Below are 8,406 nucleotides of genomic sequence, written 5' to 3' on the forward strand. Positions count from 1 at the left end.
TTGATCTTGAACTTTATGTTGATCTTGACTTCTACTTGAATCCAAGGGCTTCGAGCTTGATCCTGTAGCTCGTAGAGAAATCTGCAACTTTTGATCTACGAGCTTTCTCTAGCTTCTTGTTAAACATTCTTGAACTTGCAGAGAAATCTGTGGCTTTTGATCCACGAGCTTTCTCTAGCTTCTTGTTAGAATTCTTGGTTCTTTTTTTTGAATTATGAGGACCCCTATTTATAGTTTTAAAATAGAGGAGTTGTGATTGGAACAGGATTCCCAATCAGATTTAAGTGACATGACATATGGACTTTATGGAGCTGGATTTAATTAAATCCATATTAATTAGATTTAAATAATTAACTCAATTATACTAATCGATAATATTTATATGGATTAATATATTCATGAATTTAATATAATCCGAATCATTTTATAAATTTATATTTAGTAAATTTTAAAATGACTACATGCACAATTAAATATTTGTGTACTTTGCTCCTGCTGAGTGGCTCACTGTACCTTCAGTGGACTCGATTTTTTCCTTTTTGTTTCATTCTACTGTTACAGATCCTGGTATGTTTTTTATAGTCATTAATTTATGTTTATGTTATTAGTTGTTGTTTTTGAGTATATGTTTTAAACTTTGTTGTTTATGTTTCTGCAAAGTTACTGTTATAAGTATTTGTTAGTACAAATTAAATAACACATATTAATTGAGTATTCACGCAAGTTTTCTTTACTAAAATTGTTGAAGGTATAGTAAAAGAAATCTTAAAGGTCGGTTACAATCTCTTGATGAAAAAATTCAAATTTGGTATGACATTGTAAGGACATAAAGACATTAAAAACCTTATCGCACCTTGATGTGGAAGTGAACCAGGAAAAAAGACAAGAATTAATAAACTTTTGACATGGGTTCAAGGATGTGTCAACTGACCTATAGAAGAATATGACTAGACTGGTGCTTCTTTTAATCCCAAAGACATAGATAACTATACAATCAGTTAATTGCTCATATTCAATATGAAGTATGAACATATTTTCAAGTTTACTGCAAATTGTAAATACTTTTCTTGAAGTTATAGATATGTTTTTCAACACTACGATTGGAATAGAAGTGTAGTTTCAAATTGAACTCCATCACTCTGGTATGCTAATTTTAAAAAAAACATCCAAACAAACTGAATAGTTTTGTGTAATATTTTTCCCTTTCAAATATATATAATAAGTTGAATTGTTGTCCAATATGATACATTTTCCCTTTAATTTTCCATTTCAATAATTACTTATCATACATTTAAATGGGGAACTTTGAAATGATATATGTAAAGCAAAAGGTAGGGCTGAACTTTTCTACACATTAGAATTAGAATATTTGTATATCTTAGGTTGATGTTCATTTGATTCTCCAAAAATATCAAATAGTAACACTTCCTAAAAGTAAAACGATAAATTATAAAATCAAATTAAAGAGATTGATTGAAGGATAAATGATAAGATGTTATAATTATCATTTTTCTTTACATTATTAATGTCCGTTACTACGTAATCTTTTATGTAAGATAATATAATGTTTTAGTTTTAATGATTGATAGGTTTTAAGTATTATTTTATAAATTCTGTGATATTAAATTTTCACGCGAGACGTGAGTAATTTTATTGGTACATTCATAATTCATTATCTTTCTTGGCTTCATTTCCTCTTCTCTTTATTTTTGTAGAGGTGGATGCAGCTCATAAACAACAGGTTCAACTAAACTCATTACTATCGAAAACAAAATTATAAATTGATTTAATTTTGATTTGGGCTTATTTGAGTTACTAATATCTATGGGCTATAACCCTTAACGGACCAAATCACTAATCGGTTTTTTTTTTCTGATTTGACTCCGATTATCGATTTGGTGTGGTTTATTGGTTTTCCTCGTACACCTCTACTGTTAAGGTATCATCAATTGATCTTAGAATATATAATTTTTTATATAAAAAATCGAGTCCAATTATCAAATAAATAAACCTTCTCACTACTTAGTAGCAACTTAATCTGCCTATATATATTTGTGTAGCCTTTTCTTAACTGCACTGCCAACTTTCTCTAAAATTGTTTGATGCTAAACATGGGGTCTAAGCAATTCTCGTTTATGCTCTTTCTATGTTTCTGTGTGCTTTCTTTTTCTTCAGCCATACTTCATCCGTGCCGCAAAGATCAACGCGCTGCTCTTCTAAAATTCAAGAAACCACTCACTCTAGATCCCTCATTAGTTACTTGTAGTTCCTACTCTTATACGAGTTCATGGAATAGGAGCAGAGATTGTTGCTCGTGGGATGGAGTCATATGTGATGAGATGACTGGCCATGTGATTGAACTTAATCTCAGTTGCAGTGGTCTTGTAGGAAAGATTGATTCCAATAACAACCTCTTCCAACTCTCTCGTCTTCAAAGGCTCGACCTTTCTTCTAATAACTTCTCTAATTCTCACATCTTGCCTTAACTTAGAAGGTTCTCGAGCTTGACACTGCTTGATCTTTCTGACTCCTATTTCTCAGGTCATATCCCCTCTGAAATCTCTCATCTTTCTCAATTACAGTCTCTTCATTTCTCCCCGTCATTTGAAACTATTCTAAGACTCACAGCCCATGATTTGAAATTGCTCTTTGAGAATTTGACTCAATTAAGAGAACTTGAAGGGGGCAATTCCGCAATGTTTGGGTAATATCACTGGCCTCGAGGTTCTGGATATGCACCACAATAGTCTATCAGGGACTCTTCCAATGACTTTTACAATTGGAAGTGCACTCAAAAGCTTCAACTTTTATGGCAATAAGCTGGAGGAAAAATCCCACAATCCTTGATCAACTGCAAACAACTCGAAGGAGACAATCACCTCATGGACACATTCCCTGTGTTGTTGGGGACTCTGCCAAAGCTGAAAGTTCTAAGCTTGAGGTCCAATAAATTGCATGGACCCATTAGAACTCTAACGAGTCAAAACATGTTTCCTCATCTTCAAATATTAGATCTCTCCTCCAATGCTTTCACAAAAAACATACCATCGGGTTTGTTTCAACATTTTAAAGCCATGAGGACAATTCATCAAACGATGAATGCACCAAGTGATGAATGGGATCGATATTACCAAGATTCGGTAGCTCTCGTAACAAAGGGATTGGATCTTAAAGTTGTGAGAATCTTGTTTTTGTATACCACTGTCGATCTTTCAAACAATAAATTTGAAGGACATATTCCAAGTATTATGGGAGATCTTACTGCACTTCGTGTGCTGAATATATCTCATAATGGATTGAAGGCCGCATACCGCTATCACTTGGAAGTTTATCTTTGGTTGAATCATTGGACCTATCAGGTAACCATCTAGTAGGAGAGATACCAACAAGATTTGTTTCTCTTACATCTCTTGAAGTCTTTAATCTCTCCTACAATCATCTCGAAGGGTTCATTCCTCAAGGAAATCAATTTTCTACATTTGAGAACAATTCTTATAAAGGTAATGATGGATTACGTGGATACCCTTTTTCGGAAGGTTGTGGAAGTAGCAGGATGCCAGAGACGTACAACACAACACATATGGTAGATGAAGAAAGAAGTTGTACATTTCTGAATGAATTTAGGAATGGGATTCTTAGCAGGTGGACTTAATATTGGATTCTCCATAGCATATTTCATGATTTCGAGTCGAAATTCCAATTGGCTTTCTAGGATAAAAGCTGAAGAGCTAGATTACAGAATCATTATAAGAAGACGAAAAAAGAAGTGAGGCCATCACAGAAGATGAAATAATTGAATTGGAGTTGTGTTAGAATCTCTCATAGACTAATAGCCATATTTAACTTTCTCAACATTGTAACAAACTAAACAACAAAATCCATTTTGATAAGAAAACAAAAACAATATATTTCAGCTTAATACATGAATTCTTCATTTGACATTGAGTATGAGTACATAATCTGAATTCTCCAAAATACACCAAAATATTCAATCGGATATGCTCGTATAGGATACTCAAATAAACATGTATCCAATACGTACCCGTTCCCTAGTCCAAACAAACCATACAACTTCCTTATATATATATATATATTATATTATATTCTCTGTAACTAACTAGTTGTCTGTCTACCCAATAATACATACATCAACCAATAAGATATTGGCTTCAAACCATGTAAATGTACAAACCAACACATCCTCTTTAGTCTGGAAGTGAAGTAGCTAAGGGAAATTATAAATCCAACGACATCAGTATCCTCTGTTCTTTTGATAGAGACGATGAGCCGGCTTCCACGATCTGCATGGAGTGATAAGAGTAAGTCAAAAGACGCGACACACCTTTTGTTATACATCAAGAGTTGATTGTCAACCAAACTAAGATAAGTTGAAGTAAGAAATTTCAAAAGGATTTAAGTTATACATCACATGTAAAGAAATGTTACATCGTCAACTCAATTCAACAGGTTATATTAAGTTATTACTCTACTTTCCGGGTTATCATATCAGATTTGATATAAAACGTTTCATGAAGAGTTACCTCATTTTAAAGGTCAACTTAGCACTGACTTCAACTCTTGGGATGATTATGAGAGATGCGATGCAGAAATTAAGACGTCCAAAATTAAAAATAAAAACAATAATGAAAACAAGCATTCACTTATAAAAAAAGAAAAGAAAGAAGAGCTAATGAAGGACGATCATCCACATAAACAGATCTCGCTAAGCAATATCAATAAGTTGTTCCGTATATGGAAAAGAGATTGAAGGTAACCTTAAAGCTGTGTTTTTGTTATAATTCCTGGCCAGGTATGTTGTCTGCATTTACATGAACAAATAGTTGCTTGAAACCTGCTTGGACATGCAAAAATAAGATTAGACATAGTTCAGCGAAAATTAATTACAAGGGATGGCAATTCTGAACTGGTAGATCATAATGAAGAGCACATTAAATAGTTTAAAGCTGAAACAAGATACCTTCTAATGCGGCCATATTAGCAGCCAAATGTATTATATTTGAAGCAATACCCTGACGACGAGCAAACTTTGCAACACAAACATTTGCAATGTATGCATATAACATATTTATGTGAATCAAAGGGTTCTTGATGTGCCATGACAACTGATAACCTTTTGATTTCCTGGAGACCATGAGAGGAAAAGGAATTCAGCAGTGATAAATCAAATACAGTTTTGATGATCGACACAGTGAACTAGGTTCACCCTGCAAAGCTTATCATTCAAATGATAAATAAACTGAAATAAAAAAGGAAGAGTTCTCGCGCTAAAAAGAAAGTTGAGTCGGAAAGGGAAAAGAATCAGCAAAAGAAGTCCTGCATGAATAAGGAGACATGGCAAGCCAAGTTATAAAAGGAAAAGGTTTACAATTAAAAGAATCGAAATTCTTTCTAAAAAAAACTATAATTCCTCTCCTTATACAAGTCAGAGTCTAACATAGTTCAGAGTCTATAAAAGGACAACGATCCAGATCGCAGAATTTGTCTTTGCATAATTCAGAAAAGAGAGAACAAGAGAAAGAGAGATAGCGAAGGCCAAAGTGTTCGAGAGGTATAAACGAAATAATTCTAGAGTTAGAATTACTTTTGAATAGTTGAGTTGCATTGATCTGTCCTTGGATCAGTGTTTGTGAGAGTCTTGAGAGTGTGTGAGAATTATAAACAAGAAGTGGGTTTGACTTCTTGTGAGGGTTAGGGTTAGTAGAGAGATTGAGAGTTTTTGTAACCAAGAAGCGAGTTTGACTTCTTGGAGAGTTGAGGGTGTTTTCGATTATAGTTAATCGAAAGGGTAGACATTTAGAGATTAGATTCATCGATTTACTGAGTTGTAATTGTTGAATTAATATAAAACTCTGTGTGGTTTTTTCCCTTCATTTAATTAGGAAGGTTTCCACGATATATTGGTGTTACTGTCATTAACGTAAGTATCTTGTGTGTATTATTCAAGAACCTGGTTTTTGAATACTGGGTAAGGTTTATTCAATTGGTATCAGAGTAGGTCTTTTCGTTACGAGATTCACATCTTGAAAAGAATCAATGGCAGCACCACTTACCCCACAAGAAGGAGCTTCTCAAACTCGACCACCACTGTTCTATGAAAAGTACTATGGATGGTGGAAAAACTATATGATGGATCACTTGATAGGCAAAAATCCCAATCTTTGGAGTGTAGTTCTGGATGGTCCTACTATACCCATGAAGAAGGGAGACGATGGAGTCACGATGGTTCCTAAGGAAAGAAAAGAATGGGATGTTGCAGACAAACTTGCTATTCAAAATAACGCAAAATCCAAAAAGATTCTAATTTGCGGCATAGGACTAGACGAGTATAATAGGATTTCATCATGTGAGGATGCAAAGTCAATTTGGGAAACTCTACAAACTGCACACGAAGGTACAACTCAGGTTAAGAAATCTAAAATCGACAACTTGAATAGACAATATGAACTATTCAGAATGATGGAAGGAGAAAAAATCTAAGATATGCACACCAAGTTCACTGCAATCATTAATGAGATTTATTTGTTAGGAGAAGTAATTCCAAATGGAAAGGCTGTCAGAAAACTCTTAAGCGTTCTACCAGAATCCTGGGAAAGTAAAGTAGAGGCCATTACTGAAGCACGTGACCTAGATAAACTAGCCATGGATGAGCTCATTAGAAATCTCATAACATATGAACTAAAGAAAAACCAAGAGAGGGAAATATGCAGTAAAAGAAAGGAGAAGAACCTGGTTCTTAAAGCCACAACACCTGAAGATTTTGAAGATGAGAATATTGCACTTATGACAAAGAGGTTCTCCAGAATGTTAAAAAGGGGACAAACATTTCAAAGAAGAGGTCCTCAAAAGACAGTTGAATACTCAAGAGAACAACTATGTCATAAATGTGGAAGTCCAGATCATTTTATTAAATTTTGTCCACTCTGGGCCTCAGAACATAAAAAGAATAATCCAGACTAAGCAAATGATGGTAAAGGTGACAGATATATTCCTACAAACAGGAGAATGACTAACCAAGAGGTTGATATCTCAATGAAGAAAGCATTTGCTGCAATGGGAGGCATGTCAGAAGATGAGTCCGAAGATAAAGAAGTTGAAAATCAATCCCTACTTGCAATAGAGCAAACTGACAAATATGACTTTCTTGCACTAGTAGCCATAACTGAACCAGGAGAGAAAGAAAACAGTTGTCAAACACAGGAAACAATTCAAGAAGAAGACAATCTTGACTTTAACTCAAAAAGAAAACTACAATCCTTATTGCATAATCTTATAAACGCAAATCAATCAACCTATTCTGAAAAAGACCTGTTAATGGAAGATTATGCATCTTTAAGAGAAGAAAATGTGAACTTAGAACAACAAAACTGTCTTCTGCATAATAAGCTAGAAGAATTGAATAAAGAGTTTAACTCCATACCTGTAAAAGTGAAGATATACAGAAGAAACTTCACATGACCAAAATGGAAGCAGAGCATAGCATGAGATGGACCAGGTCCTCCATACTTCTCGATAGCATCCAAAAGAGTCAATCTACCACAAAACATGGAATATGTTTTTCTGAAACAAAGAATCCCAACATAGATTGTTTGTGTTCTCACTGTGGCCTTACAGGACATAAAAGTTATGCATGCAATGAAAAACAAACTGCACATAAGAAAATTTTCACTTTTGTGCAAAAAACACAGGAAGAGAATAAGACTAAACCTATTCCCACACTCAAAACCCTCTCATAATGGGCTAAGAAAAATCTTATTCATCCATTTTCTAACAAACAAGACCCAAGTGGATCTGCGTACCCAAACCTAACTCTGTCTAATTACTGTAGGATTCAGTGGGAGAAAAGCTAAGACATTGGTACCTGGGCAGCACATGTTCCAGGCATATGACTGGAGATAGAAACAACTTCCTCTCACTAAAAGATTTTAAGGGTGGAAACGTAGCCTTTGGGAACAGAAAAACTAGAGAAATACAAGGAATTGTAAAGGTGGGGCTCAACCTCAAACAAGCAATTGACAATGTGTACTATGTGTCACGACCCAAGCCTAGGGCCTAGACGTAACCGGCGAATAGGGAACCCGAAGGAACCCCAAACAAACCTCATAGCATATCATTACACATCCTTGGTCGCGGAAGCAACTAAAATGACCATAAGCGATAAGCATAATCAAGGGGAAGACGGGACTAAGGGGGCAAGAGAAAGAGAGAATGATACATAAATACCATAGATGAGTCAAGCTCAAGCATAATACACAACTTGTCCAACACCACCTCTAAACATGAGTACTTAGCGGGGGCCAAGACAAACTACCGGGCTCACCATCATAGACAAAACATAACTAAAAAGAAAAAGTCTTATACATAGCAAAAGATCATAAGCAACGTCCC

At 34.7% G+C, this 8,406-nt stretch overlaps 1 long non-coding RNA gene across 2 annotated transcripts in view; it reads right to left on the reverse strand.

Moving 5' to 3' along the window:
• Positions 1 to 4,111: 4,111 nt before the first annotated feature.
• Positions 4,112 to 8,406, reverse strand: part of LOC102582263 (uncharacterized) — a 14,906-nt gene continuing 10,611 nt past the window's right edge. For both annotated transcript variants that reach the window (XR_001471667.1, XR_368532.2), the window contains 3 exons: positions 4,979 to 5,142; positions 4,776 to 4,852; positions 4,112 to 4,301 (listed from right to left, as the gene is read on the reverse strand). This is a non-coding gene — a long non-coding RNA (uncharacterized lncRNA). The remainder of the gene's footprint in view (positions 4,302 to 4,775; positions 4,853 to 4,978; positions 5,143 to 8,406) is intronic.

The sequence above is a fragment of the Solanum tuberosum genome, unplaced genomic scaffold, assembly GCF_000226075.1.
Source record: "Solanum tuberosum cultivar DM 1-3 516 R44 unplaced genomic scaffold, SolTub_3.0 scf00416, whole genome shotgun sequence".
NCBI lineage: Eukaryota > Viridiplantae > Streptophyta > Magnoliopsida > Solanales > Solanaceae > Solanum > Solanum tuberosum.